A 24595-nucleotide genomic window follows, 5' to 3' on the forward strand; every position below is an offset into this window, starting at 1 on the left:
GCATTCATGTATCAGAATAAGACTCCTGCTCTATCTGTACTTGCTCCGCTCTCTCCTTTTCATCTATTTTCCCTTCCTTCTGTATTTCTTCTTATTTCCTCACTAGATTTTGTGTAGGTAATTCGGAGCACATTACTACGAGAGCGCCCCCACAGACCCGCTAGATTGCCTCTCTATAACAACGCCCTCTCGGCTTTCTTACAAGATCTGTCAGTAAAGAAAAGCCTCAATAAAATAAAAAAACCCTCCTTTAAGAATACCTATTCCCTAAAACACATGTGCCTTAATGGATTTCATTCTATTCCTAAAATACGATTATTACCCAATATTTAATTGAATAAAGGAAATTAAATTCAATTACTGTATGGGTATGACCTAAAAATAAGCTCGTAAAAAGTTTTGTAGGACCACCTATACTATTCCTTGGCTGTAAATGTGGAACGCCTGAAAATATGAGGCCCCCCCATTCCCGCCGACCCAACCCCTCTTCTTTTCCCTCTCTAAATGTATTGCTTCCAGGGAGTCGGTTTTAAAGGAACATGTTTGTCTTAATTAAGAAAGTCAACAGACTTGTAATGGAAGGGAGCGGGATTTTTACTCTGTGGTATCTGCAGCATCAAAGACTTTGTGTTCATGCCAAACCAATCTTCCTTCCTGTCTGACTCCCGAGCCCAGGTGATTGCAGACAGCTGAGCAGGCATATTTCCTCAAATCCTTTACTGACAAGGTCTGACAAGGTTTCCCCTTTGTTCGTGGCTTTCCCCTGTGCTTAAAATGGTCTCGATTCCTTGTTTTTCCTTGTTTTTCTCTTTCGCTATTTTGTATCTTTTTTTGTTTATTATTTTATATGTATTTATTTATTATTATTCTTTTCTTCTTTCATGCTTTTTTTAATTATTATTTCCTTTCTGTCCTTTCCATTCTTGTCTCTTTATATATATTCTGCCTTAGGAAACTCAGGATATTCATGGTATTGAGGCAAATAATCTGGAATTAAAAAAAAACAAAAAAAAAAAACTACATTCTTGAAGCCTAATCCTAGCAACAGGGCCATCACCATCTGTTCAGAAGACAGGGCTGCTTTTCTGTTCAACATTTCAATCCGTTCCTTCACCTGAGAGCGCTTGTGTTGTCCTTCCCATCACCGGAACAATGGGGTTTATCTGGAGAAATAAAACTTTAAATGACATCGAGTAAACAAAGAGCTTTGTAATATTTTCTAACCTTCTGTCAAAAACAGAAAGGGAGTGGAATTTCTTCCTAGACTTTGGACAATTCAGTGAGATCCTTGCAAAATAAGGTAAATAGATAAAAACTGCAGATAAATAAAAATAATCCCGAAAGACGATGTCTTTGACTTCTTTCCTTTGACAGAATTTTAGTTCCACCATAGATCACTCATACTGACCATTTGCTTTGGGAAGACTGGTCCTCTAGATGACCAAATATTCAGTACAATTTTGGTGGATTTCACGATAGATAGATAGATAGATAGATAGATAGATAGATAGATAGATAGAATAAATCTCTTCAAAAGACTACAGTTTTGGGTGGTTGTCTCCGTAGAGGTTTCACGATAGATAGATAGATAGATAGATAGATAGATAGATAGATAGATAGATGGTAGATAGATAGATATAGATGATATGATAGATAGATAGATAGATAGATAGATAGATAGATAGATAGATAGATGATAGATAGATAGATAGATAGATAGATAGATAGATAGATAGATGATAGATAGATAGATAGATAGATAGATAGATAGATAGATAGACAGACAGACAGACAGACAGATAGATAGATAGATAGATAGATAGATAGATAGATAGATAGATATGATAGACAGATAGATAGATAGATAGATAGATAGATAGATAGATAGATGATAGATAGATATGATAGATAGATGATAGATAGATAGATATGATAGACAGACAGACAGACAGACAGATAGATAGATATAGATGATATGATAGATAGATAGATAGATAGATAGATAGATAGAGACAGACAGACAGATAGATAGATGATAGATAGATAGATAGATAGATAGATAGATAGATAGATAGATATAGATGATATGATAGATAGATAGATAGATAGATAGATAGATAGATAGATAGATAGATAGATTCCTGCCCTGAGCCTGTATGGCCATATAATCTCCTAGTCCTAGTAACACTATTATTCGGTTAGTCTCTGTATCCGGCCCCATGTACCACCAGTAGTCATATTAGAGTTGTACTATGGCCATATACAGAAACCTTAAAGGAGTTATCCCACAGTAACAACTTATGATCTATCCCTAGGATAGGTGACAAGAGTCTGATTGGTGCCCCCACTTCTTTGGTACAATGGTCGCGCCTGCACATAGCCAATCCATTCATGGTCTATGTGATTGACATATACATCCATAAAGGACCAGAGCTCCATTCATGTGGGGGATGGGGAAACCTCATGATCATTGGGGGTCTAGGCACTGGCAGCCATCAGATCAGTTTCACGGCCAAATAAATGTTTCTTCTTTTTCAAAAACAGTAAAGAATTGGAGAAGAAGAGGGATATAGTTTGTAATGAACAGAATTTCCTTCTTTTTCCTCCTGGGATTGGCCACTGTTTATAGTAAAAATAAGGAACTTGGACCTGAGAATTTCCAATCTTATGTAGCGAACTAGAGAAGACAAATTGGGGCTCATATATAAATATAAAAACGTTCTGTGTTGTCCGGTCCAACCAATTTCATAGAACTCTGTACATAACGTATATTGGGTGGAATTCCTGCCTGTAGCCTTCAGGTCAGCGCTGTCCAAGTGTTTCCCTAAAGGGGCCACAGCCCTATTATTCCATTCATTGGGTGATTGTAATTATTACAACACAATGAAGCCACCCAACGAGCCATAAAATAGGAAATATCTGGCCCCGAGCCATCATCTGGACAGCCATGCTTATGGTAATAACCTTACTCCGCCGCTGTTACATGTATAGATTTTAGAAGATTGTTTTGGTTTCTGCTTTTATACGGTTTGTCGCACCTTTCCATCTCTTTAGGGGAGTCTTATATGGGAAGTAATTAGGAAATGAGCAAAATTTCTAATTATTCTGGGATGCAATTAGTAGGTATGAATTAACACAGTGTTGGGGTAATTTTTTTGAAAAATTTTTTTATTTCTGTACAAAATTTTAGTATCTGGTAGTTCTGGTGGAAGAGATGAGCAAAGCTGTTTCGAATGAACGGGGTTCTACCCAAACTTTAGTGACACTATGAGACTCTGGGGTCTCTTCAATGGCTACCTTGGTGGGCCAGGGGAGATTTAGAAGCATAATATACAGTTATACTCACCTTCCCTCTCTTCTTCTGGGCATCCCTGTGGGATCCGGTGCCCCCCCCCCCCCCCCCCGTGTCCTCACAGGGTCACAGTTGAGGCCTGTGATTGGGCCTCAGTAGTCACATGGGGCGTCATGATGTCATGATGCTTTCATTGGACCTCAGTGTGACATCACCCAGGACGTCAAAAGAAGCTGGATAAGGACCCCGAAGAAGTACTAAGCTCAGTGAGGATGGACCAGGGGAGGTGAGGTAAGGAGATATAACCATCTAGTATGTTTTCTCAGCCCCTTGGATCTCTCCTTACTATAAAGATATCTCAGAGTACAATAATTCCAGTTCCGCTTCGTAACAAATTTATTCAACCCCAAACAAATCTTTGGGCCTACTCATCCAAACCCAAAACAAAACAAAGCTTCAGATACTCACCCATCTCTATCTGGTAGGGTTTGTGTTCATTCTGGGAGACTCCATCCTTCTTCTCTTCCAAATGGAAGAAGAAAAGTGACAACCACTCTGAATGCCCAAAGTTGTCACTTAAAGGAACTGTTCAATCATGACCTCAAAAATGATATGTAAGTCATTATCTATATGGGATGATTACCATGTATTAATTTTCCTAAAATATACTGATAAGGTGACGGCAGAGCTGTGATCTGTGACTACTGCTTAGTTACAATGTCTACAGGGAGTCTAGGGTAGTCTAGGACACGCCTCCTGCCTATTCATTGGTTCAAATTGTTACTCCCTCCAAGCTGCAATTGTCTTTCCTCTGAATAGTTGTTGTGTATAACCCACGACCACCTGACCTATCCTGAGGTAAATGGGCATCAGTAAGGGCAGCACTGGTGGGTGTCTTGGCCTAGATCTTTGTCTAGGTGAATCTCAGTCACTCATTACATGACCAGCTCTTGCATAGTTAGTTACATAGTAGATGAGGTTAGATGAAGACATCAGTCCATCAAGTCCAACCTATAATCCTACAATCCCCTACAGTCAGTGGCGTAGCTAGGAATGGCGGGGCCCCGTGGCGACTTTTGACATGCCCCCCCCCAACCGACACCGAAAACCTCGACCGACCCCCTCCTCCGCATTCCTGTGCGCTCTATTATGTCCCATAGTGGCCCCTGCACACAGTATTATGTCCCTTAGTGGCCCCTGCACACAGTATTATCCCCAATAGTGGCCCCTACACACAGTATTATCCCCCATAGTGGCCCCTGCACACAGTATTATGTCCCTTAGTGGCTCCTGCACACAGTATTATCCCCCATAGTTGCTCCTGCACACAGTATTAGCCCCCATAGTTGCTCCTGCACACAGTATTAGCCTCATAGTGGCCCCTGCACACAGTATTATGTCCCATAGTGGCCCCTGCACACAGTATTATCCCCCATAGTGGCCCCTGCACACAGTATTATGTCCCTTAGTGGCTCCTGCACACAGTATTATCCCCCATAGTTGCTCCTGCACACAGTATTATCCCCCATAGTGGCCCCTGCACACAGTATTATGTCCCATAGTGGCCCCTGCACACAGTATTATCCCCCATAGTGGCCCCTGCACACAGTATTATCCCCCATAGTGGCCCCTGCACACAGTATTATGTCCCTTAGTGGCCCCTGCACACAGTATTATGTCCCTTAGTGGCCCCTGCACACAGTATTATCCCCCATAGTGGCTCCTGCACACAGTATTATCCCCCATAGTTGCTCCTGCACACAGTATTATGCCTCATAGTGGTCCCTGCACACAGTATTATGTCCCATAGTGGCCCCTGCACACAGTATTATGTCCCATAGTGGCCCCTGCACACAGTATTATCCCTCATAGTGGTCCCTGTACACAGTATTATCCCCCATAGTGGCCCCTACACACAGTATTATCCCCATAGTGGTCCCTGTACACAGTATTATGTCCCACTGTGGACACCCATAAACAATTATTATAAACATAAAAAAACTACTGTTTCTTACCTGTCCCCCGGCTCCTATCCTGTCGGCCTCAGCTGCGGTCCTTCTTCAATGACATCGGACGTCACATGACCCGGGACGCAGGCCGGGTTCATGTGATGTCAGAGACGTCAGACAACTAGGAAGGAGGTCTGGCAGGATCATGGAGAGGTAAGTAACAGTGTTTTTTATGTTTCTTACCTCTCCCGGGCCTCCGATCATTATACTCTGCAAAGACCCCCGAGTATAATGATAGTGTTTGTGGGGCCCGTGGTGTCACTTACCGATCCCAGCCCAGCCAGGATCGGCAAGTAAATAGGGCTCATAACGGCCTATTAAAAAAAACAAAAACAAAACGCAGCGGTAGCGGCTGTCACCGGGCCCCCTAATGTCCCGGGTCCTGTGGCAGCCGCTACCACTGCTACCACGGTAGTTACGCCACTGCCTACAGTGTTGATCCAGAGGAAGGCAAAAACCCCATGAGGGTCATGCTATTGAGAGATTGTAGAGAAATTCCATTGATGAGATTGTAGCTTTTTTTTCTATTTTAAGACTTGTTTAGAATAGTAACAGAGTTGACACTTTTTATATTTTTACACTTTTTGACATATTTTTGGAATTACAAAATTCTGAAATTTTTGTTCTATGTTGAACGACGCGAAGACTTGATCTCTTCATACCCTATAGAAGGTGCCAAAATTAATGGAAAGACAATGGTGTGAATATAAACTCTGTGATATGTCTCAAGGAAACTGTTGTGATTGAGTTCCTAAGGTCCAGGGGTCAGAGGGGTATTTGTCAGTAATAAAGATGCCTACTGGTTCTCTGTTTATACATGCAAATATAGAGCGGACAATTCTACGTCTACAATAGATCTTCTTAATTATTCCTGCCATGCACCCAGTGACCATTGAAATCACAAAAAGACCCCGCGCTAGGCCTCAAGTCTTAGTGGGCCATTTGCCATGCACAAGGAATGGCGACTTAATTGAATTAGAGACAATTGTTTACAAAACTTATAGAATATTGCATTTTTGTGGTCTTAAAGGACATCTACCACCTGCACTCTGCATATGGTTTTTTTTTGGGGTGGGGGGTAAGCTACTATTCAATTTATCAATGCTATAGGAACTAGCCAAGTACTGAGGCCCGAGGCACTAAGCGTCTTGTATCGCAGTGATATAAATAGTGTGTATGGAGATGCATTGAAGGTTCTCAAATACTTGGAAGTCGGAACTTTTTTTTAAGCTGAAGATGTTTCAAAAATTTCCAAATCACCTTCGTCCACAATGAGAGATATTAGAGTAGATTTACCAATGATACGACCTGAATTAAAAAAAGTTTTTAGCTTCACCTCCTTAGACCACTGTCCATTAATATAGGTCACCAGGTAGACTGACCCTAAACCGTTCCCTAGACCACCAAGAATATCGGCATAAACCCTTTTACTGCCTGTAACCAGTAAGTATCATTCCATGGACACTTTCACTGCCCTAGATCACCGGTGATGCTAAGGCCTTGTTCATATCTGTGTTGGTAATCCGTTCGAGGGAGTCCGCATAGGAACCTCCCGAATGGACTACCGAATGCACTGGCAAGCGGTGTGCAGTGAAAGCACACGAACCCCATAGACTATAATGGGGTCCATGTGCTTGTCGCCAGATCTCCGCAGGGAACATGTGGACAGGAAAGTACTTCACAATCTACTTTCCTGTCTGCATGACTAGTGTGGAGATATCGCGGCAAGCACACGGACCCCATTATAGTCTATGGGGTCCATGTGCTTTCACTGAACACCACTTGCAAATGCGTTCGGTAGTCCATTCGGACTCCATGAACGGATTACCAAATGCAGATGTGAAGTAAGGGTTACATACTCACATATGTCACTGGTTACTTGCCAGTATCTGTTGAGGTTGCTGATTGGTCCCAGTGGTCACGTGAGTCTGAGGACTTCCAGGAATGAGAGGCCAGCCAAGATTTAATGGACATTGGTGATGGACAAAAGAGCCCTGGGTATTTCTCCTGATGGGTTGCTCAAATTCCTGGACAACCCCTTTAACTTTGCCACTTTCTAGACTTAGAAGGAATATTGGGCTGGGGTGGAAATGTTCTGCCCCTCTATACCTATAACTATACCTATACCCATACCTATACCCATACCTATACCTATACCTATACCCATACCTATACCTATACCTATACCCATACCTATACCTATACGTCTACCTATATCCCTGCCCCAAAGAAATACTTATTAACATTTTCAACTAAAAGGCATGTAGAGTTATGGAAAAAAAAAAAAATTATGCTACCATACTCCCTCCGAATTGGGGAGCATTCTGCAGAGTTTGGGAGATTTCTCTGCTTTTTTGGGACACCAGGAGGTTGACCATTTTTCGGGAGCCTCCTGGATGATTCAGGAGAGTTGTCAAGTGTGCCCAAGTGTCAAAAACAAGACAACGTCAGAAGAATTTGCACTGCCCATTTATTCATCTTCTAAGCACTCACTTCGATCTTAAACAAAGGTTTAGCAACAAAGAAAATGACTTTGCTTTCTCCTTCCGTATTCCTGGTGCTGCCAGGTAGGCCCCTCCAGGGGTACGGATACAGCTGCCGCACACATATGCCTGTATTACAAACCTGCAGCTCAGGAAACTCAGCACTAAGGAGACATTAAGGCCAGAGGCAACAAACTATACAGCTGAACAGCAAAAACCAAGTTCCATGGCGGTCCAGTCAACCCCTGCGCTGTCTTCTCGGGTAATGTGGAGTAATTACTGTGCCACTTCTCATTTATTCTATCAAATGCTTAATGACGTATGAACCCGAGGACTGCGACTACGAGCCCGACAGGCCCAACATATAATGCTTAGTGTCATATTCCGCTTGCACGTAGAGGAAGACTCGCTGGCTTGTGCATTGTGTTGTTCTCTGCTCTTTAGCATGTCACATTTGGACACAAGTATCACATTATATAGAAATGGGTTGTAATAACTTTGCATTTATTGCATTACAATCACAGTCGCTCTCTGTTGGTGACATCCTATGGGATTCCTAGTGATTGTTTTATTCCAGTATTGTAAAAAATACATGGCTGTGAGCCCTGATATTCTGCAGAGCCATGGAAAATTCAATGGGAGTCTCTATATTTGTGCAGAAGAGCCATGTATGTGGAGACTGTAAGTCACTGCGGCTTCTGTCCATGCTACCATAGGCTATGTACCTACATCCGCCTTAGGCTAGGGCCACGCAGGGTTTCTGTACGTACCTCAGCAGACTTGTCCGCTGCAAAAAATCTGCAAAAATCACAGTAACAGTGTAGACAAAGACATTTAAAGAAGACCTTTCACCATCTCCACCAACTCACACTCTTTCCATCTCACAATAGTTTTACCACTTCACTGATTCCGGTGCAGCTGGAGTTTTTTCTCTGTCCCTCACCATTCCTGAGTAATTGGTGCCATTATTTTAAGTACCCGATACCTCTCTACTGTCAGGTGGGCAGTCCTGGGCTGGAGCAGAATGACAGGGATGGTTATTGGATTTGTCTTGATCACAAGAGAGATTACAAGATTACAAGAGAGATTCAAAACAGATGCACACTTGGACAAGGTGAGAATGTATAAAGGGGTCACATAGGAAGAGTTGTCAATCGAGCAAGTGTTTAGTTGACATGGCATGGGGAGATTATGAGTAAGATTATGAGTAGGGTTGAGCTATCGTGTTCGGAAAAGATCAGATTCCAATCGGCGATCGAGAAAATTTCACGATCGCGATCAGAATTCCGAACACGATCTTTTTAGGTGGGATCGAGATCGGTGATTATTAACCACAATGCTTTGCTGAAAAGCTAACAATGTTAGCCTTCACACTGAGTATATGCTCCGCTCATTCTGAGTGGAGTGTATACTCAGTGTGAAGGCTCGCTGCGGTTCCATAGGAATGAATGGAAGCAGCCGGTACACAGCCTTAACCCCTTGCGTGCCGGCTGCGTCCATTCATTCTAATGGGAAACTAGCTAACATCTCTAGTAGCTACTTACCTGCAGAGATGGCTGGTCCGGTGCCTGGTGCTCTCGGTCTTCTTCGCCTCGCTGCCCCCGCCTCCCAGGTTAGTGTTAAAGAGCTAGGAAGAAGGTGGTGCTTGTGGCTTAAGAGAGTGTGGGCGGGTACAGGGCAGAGAGACGTGACGTCTCCCCTCCCAGTACCCGCCCACACTCTCCTAACCCGCCCACACTCTCCTAACCTGGGAGGCGGGGGCAGCGAGGCAAAGAAGATCGAGAACTCCGGGCACCGGACCAGCTATCTCTGCAGGTAAGTGGACACCAGGGGGGACTAAGTAGCCAGAGGATTAAAAAAAAACCTCTGGCTACTTAGTGATTAAAAAAAATTACTACACAGCGTGGATTCTAACCTGTGCCTTCTCTCCATTCGGGGTTTCCATCCCAAATGCACTTAAGACTGAGGCCCCACATTGCGGAAAAGTCCACAAACAGACCCAACAACCCAAGACCCCCAAACGCAGGTGTGAACACAGCATAAGTTTTTTTTATTGTAACTTTTTCAAAAACAAAACAAATAATTTCGGTTTGACGCTGATACAATTCTTAGTACAATAATATCATGCAAATTTGTTTGTCTATTGATGAGCTAGTAAATAATTGCCCCCCCTCCCCTCCTCATATTTGTCTAACAAGCATTAATACCGTAGATAAATAGACATCTGAAATTATAATTAACTTTATTCTTCAATTAACAATCTCGGCAAAACCTGCTCGGCTACAATGCAGCATGGCAAATCAGTGAGAAGAAGCCGTCCTGACTAATACACAAGTCATTCAGGAAACCACTAAATTATCTTGTCCTTCCCTTCCCCCCTTCTCAAAATACCAAAAATATTTATTTTTCCCTTAAAAAATACTTATCGACTGTTCGAAATGGAATTCTGCCAATAGCCGGATATTGCCAAACATGTCGAATATAATGGGCTTCAGCCCCGCTCCAGAGAAAACACATTAAATCTACTTTAAGTTATTTATTTGCTTAATTCCACTTAGGGCTTACGATGAAATGTCAGGCTTAATTGTATACAAATTACGTGACTATATCGTGATCCAAAAGGTATCCCGAGCCCAGCTGGCTCCATCTCAAACTATTCTCTGTGGCAAGTATGGTCAGCCATGGGCAGCCTGCCATGCTGCCGGCCGCCTCTGTCCATCAGATACATGGAACTTTATGTAACAACAGGCAAAAAGAAATGGGCAATGGACACCGCACATCTCCGATACAATCCAATGGGGGGGGGTAGAACGTGAGGTTGTTACATTGTATCAAAGCAAAGTGACTAGAGATGAGCGAGTAGTACTCGATTGAGTAGGTATTCGATCGAATACTATGGTATTCGAAATACTCATACTTGATCGAGTACCACTCGCTATTCGAACGGAATTGTTAGGAGTATTTTGTGTCGTGGGTATTGGTGCACACCTTCTGACTTGCTCGCACGCACTGTTGGTAGGCAGCTTGATTTCCTGGTTCATTAGTCTGTCCTCCCATTTGCACCTGGGAGGAGTGGTCTCTACTCTGTATATAAACCCATGCCTCCCATGGTTCTGTGCTGAGTGTCGCTTTTACAGAGCTAGGCCTTAGCAGGAGGAGTAGGTGGTTATCTTTGATAGAGGAAGTTCCGTGGTTGGTTTTTGGGAGGTTTTGGGTGAACAAGTTGGTTTGTGTGTTTTCCCTTCTGTGTTCACCAATCCTCCCTCCGTGTATAATTGACTGTGTGAGTGAATTGCCTTATCCTTTGATTTCTACTCAGTTTCCCTGTGTTTGTTTCCTAGTGTACGGTTCCTTCCCATATTGGTTTGGGGAATTCCTTTCCTACATGTTTCCTGTGTGCTGCTTGTGTTGTTAGTCAGCGCACACCCTTGTCAGTCCCTGTCAGTAGCAGCTTCACTTGTTCGTTAGGGGTGACCCCCTTTAGTCTCCAGTCCCTAGAGATCTTATAGGGCATTCCTTCTCCCACTTCCCTCTAGGCCTACGGTGTCAGTGAGAGAGGAGCTGTCGGGGTCAGGTTTAGCCTGAGAACAGCCGACCTACACCCGTGAGGCAGGGACCGGGTTAGCTAGTGGAGTTGTGCAGGGCGAGATTCCCTACTGCAATCCCTTAGCCCCGTTGCAGCTACCTGGACTGACATAACAGTACACTCAGCCGGTAAAAAAAAAAAAAAAAAAAAAAAAAAAAGGGAAAGGTTCGTTTGCATTATGACGGACCTGAAACAGTTGTACCAGGCGGTGCAGCAGATCTCCACTGAGATGGAGGGGATCAAGCTACGAATGGATGCCATCCAAGCTTCTGGCGTATCTCAAGTACAGCAGTTGGCTCAACACACAGCCTCTCAGGTGGAGGGCATACAGAGGCAGGTGAGTAGCGCCCCTGTGGGTCGGCCTCTGGAGCCAAAAGTCAGCTTACCTGAACCCTTCCGAGGTAAGAGGTCAGATTTTTTCCGATTTCAAAAGGACTGTCTTTTGTATTTCCGGCTACGGCCGTTTTCCTCCGGTTCTGAGGTACAGAGAGTTGGGATTATTATTACTTTATTGAGAGATGATCCCCTCATCTGGGCACATTCGTTACCAGCCGACTCAGCTTGCTTACTAACTGTAGAGGCGTTTTTCTCCACAATGGGGTTACTGTATGACGACCCAGACAGGGTACGCACGGCTGAGTATAACCTACGACGTGTGGTGCAAGGGGATCACGCTATAGAGAAATATTGCACAGAGTTTCGTAGGTGGGCAGCAGAAGTACACTGGAATGACCCCGCTCTACTTAGTCAGTTTGAGACAGGGCTCTCGGACCAGGTTAAAGATCATCTAGTTTCTCACCCTGTTCCTGGAGATCTAGATGAGGCCATGCAGCTGGCAATTAGAGTTGGACGGCGCCTCCGGGAGCGTGGAGACAAGAGTCCTGGGGGGCTTAGCCCTCCTCAATTCTCTGTTTTTGGAGAGGACCCGGGGGACCAACCCATGCAGATTGGGGCCACTGTGCGAAGTGCTAGACCCAAGAGTGAAGGGTCCCGCACAGTACGCTGTTTTGTGTGTGGAGGAATGGGACATTTAGCAAGGGTATGCCCCTCCAGAGAATGGTTCGCCAAGGAGGGTAATAACCCCAGGTCTATTGAGAGTAAGGGGAGAAAACCTACTAAGGAGGGAGGTGTGCATATTTCCTGTACTCAGACTGCCGGGTTGACCCTTGATGGATGGGTAAATGGGCAGAAGTGCCGGATTTTGGTTGATTGTGGTTCGGCAGTCAACCTTATTGACTCAGAGTTTTGCGAGCAACTAAGGGTGAGTCCTTTGGTCTTGAAGTCTCAGATACCGGTGTGGGCTATTGATAAGACCCCTCTACAGCAATCTGTCATCTCCAAACAGGTGGAGGGTCTGGAGTTTATTGTGGGTGGCCACAGGGAAGAGATTGACTTGTTCTTGTTGTCTAAATTACCAGCACAAGTAGTGTTGGGGTGGCCCTGGCTGAAGCAGCATAACCCTATTATCAACTGGGAGACCGAGACAGTAGTTTCTTGGGGGCATGGGTGTAATGGTCGATGTCTGCCCATATCCGTGATGTCTTTGTCTATAGACAATTTGCCTCAAGAAATATGTGAGTTCAGGGAGGTCTTTGAGGAAAGGGCAGCCAAGACATTACCACCACATCGCACCTATGATTGCTCGATTAAATTTATACCTAATGCAGTGTTACCCAAGACAAGGTTGTACAATCTCACTATTCCGGAGAGGGAGGCGCTCAAAGAGTATATTGAGGGGAGTCTAGAGGTGGGGCATATTCGCCCATCTAAGTCCCCAGTAGCAGTGGGGTTTTTCTTTGTAAAGAAGAAAGATGGAGGGTTGCGCCCTTGTTTGGATTTTAGGGAGATTAATAAAATCACGGTGCGGAATCCCTATCCCATCCCGTTGATCTCGGATCTTTTCAGCCAGATTACGGGAGCTCGCTGGTTTAGTAAAATAGATTTACGTGGGGCGTATAACTTGCTGAGAATCAAGAAGGGGGATGAGTGGAAAACAGCGTTTAACACACCCCTAGGACACTTTGAGAATCTGGTGATGCCTTTCGGTCTAACCAATGCGCCCGCGTTTTTTCAGAATTTTATTAATGATGTACTAAGTGCCGTCATAGGGAGGGGGGTTGTGGTCTATCTGGACGATATACTCATTTACACCCCGGATTTGGAGACTCATTGGGAGAGAGTGAGAGAGGTTTTAAATCTCCTGAGGGTTAACCAATTAAGTGCTAAGCTGGAGAAATGTGTGTTCGCGGTCAATAAATTATGTTTCCTTGGCTATATCCTATCGGACAAGGGGTTCGAGATGGATCCTGAGAAGGTCAGGGCAGTCTTGGAGTGGCCGCGACCTGAGAACCTAAAGGCGGTCCAACGGTTCTTGGGATTCTCCAACTATTATCGCCAGTTTATTAAGGGATTTTCTGAGGTTGTGAAACCCATCTCGGACTTGACTAAGAAGGGGGCTGACTGTGCTAAGTGGTCGCCAGAGGCGCTAGCCGCGTTTGAAGAATTGAAGAAGCGATTCTCCTCCGCTCCCATTTTGAGACAGCCGGATGAGAGGTTGGCCTTCCGAGTGGAGGTGGATGCCTCCTCGGTGGGGGTGGGTGCAGTACTTTCTCAGGAGTTCGAGGAGGGTACGCATCCCTGTGCCTTCTTTTCTAAGAAATTCTCTGCCTCTGAACGGAATTATGACATCGGAGATAGAGAACTACTGGCAATAAAACTAGCGTTCGAACATTGGCGTCATTTCCTGGAGGGGGCCAGAAGGCCAGTCCAGGTATTTACTGACCACAAGAATTTGATTTATCTTGGGTCGGCGAAGAGATTAAATGCACGGCAGGCCAGATGGGCTCTATTTTTTGCGCGGTTCCATTTTACCGTGACTTATGTGCCGGGTTCAAAGAATGTTAAGGCTGATGCTTTATCCCGGTATATGTCGACTGAGGAGGAACGAGAGGCGCCGGCCACTATTCTTGGGGATGGAGTGGTGGTAGCAGTATTGGGCACGAAATTGGAGAAAGCCTTGATCGAAGCGCAACACGCTGCACCTTCCAAGATACCTAGAAACAAGCTGTTTGTCCCAACTACTCTCCGACAAAGTCTACTGAGGGAGTGTCACGAGTCGGTTCTTGCTGGTCACCCGGGGGTTTCAGAGACCATGAGATTGGTGTCTAGGAATTTTTGGTGGCCAGGGTGGAGTAAGGATGTCTTGCAGTTTGTTCAAAATTGTTCGGTCTGTGCAAGAGCCAAGGCGTCGCATACCCGTCCCCACGGTCTTCTACATCCGTTAGAACCTCCTAAGGCACCTTGGACTCATCTGTCTATGGATTTCATCACGGGCCTTCCAGTGTCTAAGGGTTTCACGGTCATTTGGGTAGTCGTTGACCGCTTCACGAAAATGTGCCATTTGATCCCGTTTTCCAGGCTGCCATGTGCCAAGACACTATCAGGGTCATTTATTAAAGAAATTGTAAGGTTGCATGGTCTTCCTGAGGAGATCGTTTCGGACAGGGGTCCGCAATTTGTGGCTAAATTCTGGCGGGCTTTTTGCAGCAGGTTGGGAGTTACACTGTCGTTTTCCTCCGGGTTTCACCCGGAGTCTAACGGGCAAACAGAGAGGAAGAATCAGGATGTGGAACAGTTTTTGAGGTGTTTTGTTCGAGAGAATCAGAATAATTGGGCTGACTTTCTTCCCCTGGCAGAATTTTCCCTAAACAACCATGATTCCAATGCCACAGGTACCACACCTTTTTTTTGCTCCGGTGGTAGACATCCTGTTTTCGGAGTATTTTCTTCCATTTCGTCCCCAGTTCCGGAGGAGGAGCTATTTTCTAAAAAGCTGCAAGGGGTATGGTCCCGTATCCGAGAGAATCTGGTGCGGGCGTCGCACCAGGCTAAGGTCCAGGCGGATAGGAAGAGAGGGGAGTTGCAGTTCTTCCCTGGTGAGATGGTTTGGTTGTCCACCAAGAATATCAGGTTGAAGGTTCCTAGCAAGAAGCTGAGTCCCAGGTTTGTGGGTCCTTTTAAGATCATCAAGATGGTAAATGAAGTGGCGGCGCAGCTGCAACTACCTAAAAGGTGGAAGATAAACCGGGTGTTTCATGTCTCCTTGTTAAAGAAGGCCAAGAAGGGAACGTCTCCAGTTAAAGTTCCACCAGTTTCTGAGTCCGGGGAGTATGAGATATCCCGAGTTCTGGATAGCAAATATGTTCGGGGGAAGCTACGGTATCTGGTGGCATGGAAGGGATACGGTCCTGAAGATAATTCTTGGGTTCTGGAGTCGGATATGTCAGCCCCCAGACTCGTGGAGAAATTCCACAAGGAGTTCCCGAAGAAGGATGCTCCTAGAGAATCCGGAGTCTTCTCCTTGAGGGGAGGATCCTGTTAGGAGTATTTTGTGTCGTGGGTATTGGTGCACACCTTCTGACTTGCTCGCACGCACTGTTGGTAGGCAGCTTGATTTCCTGGTTCATTAGTCTGTCCTCCCATTTGCACCTGGGAGGAGTGGTCTCTACTCTGTATTTAAACCCATGCCTCCCATGGTTCTGTGCTGAGTGTCGCTTTTACAGAGCTAGGCCTTAGCAGGAGGAGTAGGTGGTTATCTTGGATAGAGGAAGTTCCGTGGTTGGTTTTTGGGAGGTTTTGGGTGAACAAGTTGGTTTGTGTGTTTTCCCTTCTGTGTTCACCAATCCTCCCTCCGTGTATAATTGACTGTGTGAGTGAATTGCCTTATCCTTTGATTTCTACTCAGTTTCCCTGTGTTTGTTTCCTAGTGTACGGTTCCTTCCCATATTGGTTTGGGGAATTCCTTTCCTACATGTTTCCTGTGTGCTGCTTGTGTTGTTAGTCAGCGCACACCCTTGTCAGTCCCTGTCAGTAGCAGCTTCACTTGTTCGTTAGGGGTGACCCCCTTTAGTCTCCAGTCCCTAGAGATCTTATAGGGCATTCCTTCTCCCACTTCCCTCTAGGCCTACGGTGTCAGTGAGAGAGGAGCTGTCGGGGTCAGGTTTAGCCTGAGAACAGCCGACCTACACCCGTGAGGCAGGGACCGGGTTAGCTAGTGGAGTTGTGCAGGGCGAGATTCCCTACTGCAATCCCTTAGCCCCGTTGCAGCTACCTGGACTGACATAACAGGAATAGTTCGATGCAGAACCAGCATTAATTGGCCGAATGCTATACAGTCGGCCAATAAACGCTGGTTCTTCTCCTACCTTTAGAAGTCTTCTCCGCGCAGCTTCCCCGCAGCGTCTTCCGGCTCTGAATTCACTCTGCCAGGCATCGGGCCTGGGCAGAGCCAACTGCGCATGCCCGCGCTAAAAGAAAATGGCCACTTTGACTGTAAGCAGCCATTTTCTTGTAGTGCGCACATGCGCAGTTGACTCTGCCCAGGCCCGATGCCTGGCAGAGTGAATTCAGAGCCAGAAGATGCCGCGGGGACGCTGCACGGAGAAGACTTCTCGGAGGATCCAGCCCGACCCTCACTTGTGGACTTGGTAAGTGTAATTTGATCGAACGTTGCCTACCCCTGAAACGAGCATTTTCCCCCCCATAGACTATAATAGGGTTCGATATTCGATTCGAGTAGTCGAATATTGAGCGGCTACTCGAAACGAATATCGAACATTTTACTGTTCGCTCATTTCTAAAAGTGACCAAAGTTGATCAATTTTCAATGGGGTTGAGCCGATCTTGAGATTTCAGGATCTTTTCTAAAAACTGATTTCAATCATTTTCCAGCCCATCCCGATCGTGAAATTTGCTCGATCGCTGATCAGGATCCGATCTTTCCCAATCCCGATCGCTCAACCAAACCAATGGCCAGTAGCCAAACATTGTAGGAACTTATGTCAGACCTCGATCCTGCTAAGAAAAGATCAGGATCAGAATTCCGATCACGATCGTGAAATTTATTCGATCGCTGATCGGAATCCGATCTTTTCCGATCCCGATCGCTCAACCCTAATTTTCAATCAAAATCATAGTCTGTCGGGTGAAATTTATCAACGCGTTAGTCAACCGATGACGGCCACGGCCATGTTTATAATCTTTCCCATTGAGATGAAGACTCATCCATGTTACGCATTGACTTTTCGGGGGTCTTCAGTAGTGTACCCCTCTGAGACGTCCATTTTAGACCCCTACCCCTCAACCCCGAAGCCTCTGATATCCTCTTACTCCGTTTTATTCCTTCTCATTTTCTTATTTCATAGCTCGACCCCCGATGGCCATAATATTCCTAAAAATGTTTTTGTTATGTTCATGTTGCGCCTCTAGATTTCCTTTCTGCCTGTGTATTGTATTATTCTTTGTCATATAGAGCAGCTAGTCTTATACATCGCATCTTCTTCACTCCAGCCCCGGCAATAACTGCTGGTTCGGGGGAATTACAGAAAGATGACAAGCAAGACAGGGGGAGAGAAAAGCTGCATCTTCCCGTTGTGGCCTGGGGTCGTGTACGCAGATCACATCTCAAATGAACCACTTCAGAAATGCCTCTAACATGTTTATGCCATTATATACCTTTCTTAGGAGATTTTCACCAGGTTAGAGAGAAGTGCAATATAATGACATATTTGGGTCATGTTTCAATGCCCAAAGTTCAGACTGATCTTCTTGCCTACAAAAATGGAAAAAAAAAAAAAAAACACTCTGCTGATTTGCACACAGAAAAAAATAAAGGGTTTATAACAGAGAAATAATAGCTTTTACATCTCACCAGAGGCTGCAGCTGCTGCAGAACTTCTCAGAATCGGAGAACGTTACGATTATGTTTTATTAAGCGTGATTTTCTAATACCAAGGCCGAATGACTAACCCTTTAGTGATGGTCGTAAGATCTATCTGCTGGCTATTACACTGCAGGATACAGCCGCTGCAGAACTTCTTGGCGCATGGGGCTCTTCCATCCACAGATTGTGTTTGGATACTGTTTTGTAGATTCCGTGGGCTGAAATACTCATTGTACTTGTCAACTTTTTGTAAAGAGAATCTGTTTGGCACAGGATATTTTTGGGTCCTGCCTTTAAATGTCCCCTTTTCATAACGTTCCATGTCCTGTTTTGTGACGCGGATGTCCAACGTCCCCTATTTTGTGAGATGTGCTCTTAAAACCGGGTTCACACTGGGTTTTTTGGTCCGGATTTTGATGCGGAATCCATGTTATAAGGATTCCTTTTTCCGTGAGTGGAAACAAAGAAGCGACATGTCCTTTCTTGAGGCGTCCGCGGTGCGACACCCCCTCCCGGCTATTTCCATTCATTTGGGCCTAATCTAGAGCGGAATGCTACAACTAGGGTTGAGCCGATCTTGAGATTTCAAGATCGATTTTAAAATCCGATTTCCGATCATTTTCCAGCCGATCTCGATCCCGATCTCGATCGTGAAATTTGCTCGATCGCCAATCGGAATCCGATCTTTTCCGATCCCGATCTTCAACCCTAGTCAATGCTTTTCTATTGGAAAAGTCACTTTTAGGGTTGAGCCGATCTTGAGATAACCTCCGATCTCGATCCCACTGGAAAAGATCGGGTCGGAATTCCAATCCCGATCATTCAACCCTAGCCACGACTGGATGCTGGTGCACCAAATGCAAGGCGCCGGCATCCAGTCGTGGCTAGCCATTTTTTGGCGCAGAGTCTGAGGCAGCCTCCGCGTCAAAATCCGGTCCAACCCCCCCCCCCGTGTGAACCCGGTTTAAAGTGTCCATATATAATATGACCAGTAGCCCAGTGGATGTTGGATCATTCCATCGGGAGATTTGCCTACGCTTCCAAAATGCAGAGAGCTCCTCACTTTTTGTAGGAGCCTTCCGGAGAGTTGGCAAGTGGGTTTTAGCAAGTAACTTGAAGATCCTGGACTCCGGTGCAAATATGTCACGGGGCCCCCACTTACCATGTATTATCTGGAGAGAGGCTTTTGGGTTCCCCAAAGGCTACCTTTAATTCCTAAAAGCTACACCCATGCTTAGAGCGCGGGAGAGGGTCTTCATGATGATTGTGATCTTTAAGTAAGTCATGAAAGGTTACTGCTGCTGCAGAACCTCTTAGGACACCAGATTCTGAGACCTAAGATATTAGTAGTATCACACATCATGTATGGATCCTTTCTGGTATGATACATGAATTACTTATCTTGAAGTAGTATTAAAGCTAGCCAAGTGGGCGGTAACACTGCGGGATCTCTGAGGACGGGGTCTCTGTGCGCTGCATGATATGCATTATTCCCGCCCACTTGACTAATAGACTCTAATCTACATCAACACTAACAGGGCTTATATCTGTGGAATATCTGAATAGATTTGGATAAACGAAACACCAAAACGTTCAGGATGACGGCACAGTGCAACAGTTTTTAAAATTGCAACTTTCCACTGCGGATATGTTTGGACAACGTGTGGCTGGGATTATGCAGATTGCCAAATTACGTTAGCAAATTACGGCATTTTCACAACGATGGCATCAGCTTTGTGTACCAGTAGAAGAGGCGGCCGCATGTTCTTTGGATATCTTATAACTGTGCCCGTTCTGTTACATCTATCCACAGGTTGTGTTTGTTTTTGGTGCCTGATTGAAGTGGTCTAGTCCGAACTGTAATACCACACACAACCTGTAGGCTAAGGTGGCGCTGTTTTTGGACGAAAGCAACTTTGCAGTTCTAACCTTGGACAACCTCTTGGAAACTCCCAGCGTCACCCACTATGGCATGGTGCCATGTATAGCTATTTACTCCTCTTTCTAAAGTTGTTTTGCTACACGACCTGCCCGACCACAGCGCCAGCTATTTAAATACAGCGTTTTTATTGCAGTTATTTTTAATGAAGTGGCGTATAATAATAGCACATCTCAAAGCCCCGCAATTTACCTCTTGAAATGTTCTCGAGTAGGTTATTAATGCCTGGAAATAAAAGAATCCAGAAGTGAAGAAAATGAACCTCCTACAGTTATGTCGTATGGAGAAACATAAAGCAGCAGAGCCGAGTGTGTCATATGTTGTAACTCATCATGTTATCACCATGTAGTATTTCAGCTTTTACATAGGACTGCCGGTGAATCTAGTACAGTGTTTCGGATTCATTACCGGGCCCTTACCCCGACAAACCAGGATTGGACCCAATAGAACTGAAGACTATCAATAGGTATCAATGGCGCGGAAATTCTTTTTAGACATATGCCTCTCCAAGGCATCACCTGGTGTCCTCTTCTGGTCTCTTCTGGGCCTCTGACCCCAGAGTATAATAATCGGAGACCCGGGGGGATACAAGCATAAAATACACTGTTACTTACCTCTCCCTGGCTCCAGAGCGGTCCCTGCTGATGTCGGCCATTTTCAATGACGTACGGGACCAGGGGCTTACGTCGTGACGTATAAGGATGCAAGCCCCGGTGATGTGACATCATGGACGTCACACAAGTAGGCCAGGAGAGGTAAGTAACACAGATTTTTTATTTTCCCTCACCTCCCCTGGGCCTCTGATCATTATACTCGAGGGTGTGAAAAGACCCCCAAGTATAATAAGCTGATCCCGGATCCTGCTCACAGCCGCCGCAAAAGGAGAAGCACAGGCGGCCATGAGCAGGAGCCGGGATCGGTAAGTAAATAGGACCTGTTAAGATTTGGAGTCACTGCAGCAGGTAACGGTCTATTAAAAAAAATACAGCAGTAGTGGCTGTCACTGGGCCACCTTGTGTCCCGGGCCCCGTGGCTTCTGCTACCGCTAGTTACGCCCCTGGTCCAAACTAGTCCAGTTCGCTCATCTCTACTATACTGTCTACCAATAAGTATCTGGCCATCTGTGGTAGAATAGAAAAACATTTATCCCTATCCAATAGTTGGTAGAACCAGCAGATGCTTCCTTACAGATGGGATTGATGGACACAATACTCCCGGATGCCCTGTGACACTCCTGGTGTAGGTGAGCCATCGGTTGGGTGCGGTTTCTCTGGCCAGCACCCGTCGGTTTCTAGTATCTCCCAGTTTCGGGGGTCTGCCGACTCCGGGCACATTCCGACAATCACCGTTCACATTCCACTTCATAATCCCATAGGCCACTGTCCATTTTGGGTAATTCAGTTTGCTTGCTATGTCCCTTAAGGATCAACTATTTCTGTGGTACCCCACAATTACTCCTTTCTCCAAATCGGACAACTTTACACTCCGTGGTATTTTGCATGCGACTAATGCCAATGCACTAATGCCAATGCTGTTTCCTATTTAATGGCGGCTCCATTGGTGATGATTGATACTATGGCATCCAGACTATGCTATGTCACGTAGTATTGGACTGAGGTTCCTTGAGCCCACCAGATAAAGTGACTCTGAGGACCTACCTTCCAACAATGCCTAGGGAATAGACCATAGTACCCTTCAAATTTGGGTGCCGTTTTGCTGGACCATTATTGTGTTAGAGTCTAGACCTTCTAGAGGGGCTTCTGGTGGTCAGTCTGACCCATGACACATAGTGCCAGGTTGTAGTGGTCACACGCTGGTCCAGCACACCATCGCAGTACGGTAGACCACCAGACTATTTAGGGGAAGAGTTGAAAAGTTGAGTACTTTTTGTTTCTTTGAGTTAAATTTTGGATACATTTTTACATAAATTTTGGAAACACTTACGTCCGCTATGGTTCATTTTTAGTTTGCAATAGAAGTCAGCGGAGCCAGATCCACACGTAGGCCACATGCAGTAAACAGTTACAAAAATTGTATTTGCATGGCCAAAATGGCATTGCAATTTTTGCAACCTCAACTGCATCCTCCAAACATGAGATGCACAGAGCCAAAATAACAAATTGAGTTCTACCACATCTGTAGTCGCCTCTGCCTGATTGTCAATGCATATCACCACGGTGCGCCCCTTTGACAGCCGGGTTAAAGAGAATAGATGAATATTCTTCGGGTACGGTCGACTTTCTTCACACAATGCGGCATGCGAGCCATTTGATATTCCAACTTTTATCATCGGCATCAAAACACAATAACAAAAACTAAATTTCATGCAATTCGGAGTCACGTGACTGCAGAATAATTTATGACGAATTGACGGAGAGAAATTCTTTGCTCCAAAATCTTTTAAAAAAATGTAAATTTAATTTATGTTTTTGAGACATTTTCTGGGATGCGATGATATGGCGGCATTATTGCATTTTATTACATGTTTAGATAAATTTATGATTCTGAATTTATTTCACAGACATCTTCTCCTTTGATAACCCCGGGGGGGCTCGGATTAGCGTCACTACAATGTCCGATGATTGTGAGACTTGCAAAGGTTATCAGAGGAGGGAAAAATAATCTGCACCCCTGGAAGCTTTAGATAGACATGGCCACAACTTCTAGACCGATGGACTATTAAAGGGTCAGTTTAACCCCATAAGCCCCCAATTCCGTGATCCATTGGTTAGACGTTGGATATTCTCATTAGCCCTGACTATATACCTATAATAGGCCCATAGTGACTACCTGTGGCCAATACTGTGCTACATGTATTCAAATGGTGGTCACCAAGACAGGAAGTGCAGTGGCCACGAGGCAACCATTAGTGCCACGAGCAATTTCCTTCCATTTGCATCCACAGCTCCTCTGTAGACTAGTGTTTCCCATGCAGTCTGATCCTGCAGTCATACACCTTACTATTCTTCCCATATTTTTTATTTGATATCATGGATATTTTCACTCTTTTAATCCATGTATAGGGGCTCATACACACTGCGGTATTTAGTACAGACCTGCAGTAGGGCTGTCTTAGAGGTACATGAGATTCACTGTACCTTTATATGCCTCTGATTTAATAGGGTCAGGGGATAATCATACACATTAGGGAGAGTGTGTGCCTACATAGGAATACGGAGACTTACAAGTCATTCCTGCTCCGCTAAGGATTCTGGGTAAAAAATATGCAAATCTGTTCTCCAGGATGTAATTAGGAGAAAAGTGCCTCTGTATGCTGCCCTCTAGAGGGCAGCCCCCTTAACATCATGCATGACTCAGTTAATAAGCCTACGAACATGATGCAGAGTTTATTGCCAAATTAGTATTTCTATTCCAAAAGGAACAGATTCCCAGCTATGCTGCGCTATGCTGAGGAGGTCCAAAAGTTCGAAACAGCACTGTCCATAGCTGGGAATCTGTTGCTTTTGGAATAGAAATACTAATTTGGCAATAAACTCCGCATCATGTTATTAGGCTTATTAACTGAATCATGCATGATGTTAAGGGGGCTGCCCTCTAGAGGGCAGCACACAGAGGCACTGTTCTCCTAATTACATCCTGGAGAATAGATTTGCATATTTTTTACCCAAAATCCCTAGCGGAGCAGGAATGACATGTAAGTCTCCGTACGCCTATGTAGGCACACACTCTCCCTAATGTGTACGATTATCCCCTCACCCTGGTCTATAGTCTCTCACTCTGCCAAATCAGTATCCCTGCGCTATGCTGAGGAGGTCCAAAAGACCGAAACAGCGCTGTCCATAGCAGGGAATCTGTTCCTTTTGGAATACAAATACTAATTTGGCAATAAACTCTACATCATGTTAGTAGGCTTATTAACTGAGTCATGCATGATGTTAAGGGGGCTTTCCTCTAGAGGGCAGCATACAGAGTGCACTGTTCTCCTAATTACATCCTGGAAAATAGATTTGTATATTTTTTACTCTGATTTAATATGGAAGCAGATGAAGGTTCCCGTATTCAGGGTCCTCCGCTCTTGTCCAGAGTGGAGAGTGGTTGCAAAGACCCCCACTTAGTTTGAAAGACCATCCGGTCTTGCATTACAACCTATTCAAACAAGCCATTAACTTGAATGGACAATGTGTAATGCCACATTTGTCCTGTGGTGGCACTGCAGGTAAATTGAATACTTACAGCCAGACTGATTGCTGGAGGTCTTAGCAGAGATATGTTGGGAGCTACTTCTTGTTAAGGGACCCATATAGCAATAACACTTTGGCCAAAGTGGGTCACCCCTTTAAGCCTCCTCACCCTACCATACAGGCTCCTACTTACATCATAATTCGCATAGAAATCACATCTAAGGCCAGGCTTACTATATTTAAATGGGTTTTTGGGACTTACCTATTGATGACCTATCCTTATATTGGTGAGGATCTGACAACCGGAACCCTTGCAGATCAGCTGTTTGAAGTGAACTCAACATGACCCCTGTGCAAATAACAGATGTGCAGATGTCACAAGGTCAGTCCTACAGATCGGTTTTGGGGGTCCCTGAGTGTCGG

The sequence above is a fragment of the Leptodactylus fuscus genome, chromosome 8 (genome assembly GCF_031893055.1).
Source record: "Leptodactylus fuscus isolate aLepFus1 chromosome 8, aLepFus1.hap2, whole genome shotgun sequence".
NCBI classification, from domain to species: Eukaryota; Metazoa; Chordata; class Amphibia; order Anura; family Leptodactylidae; genus Leptodactylus; species Leptodactylus fuscus.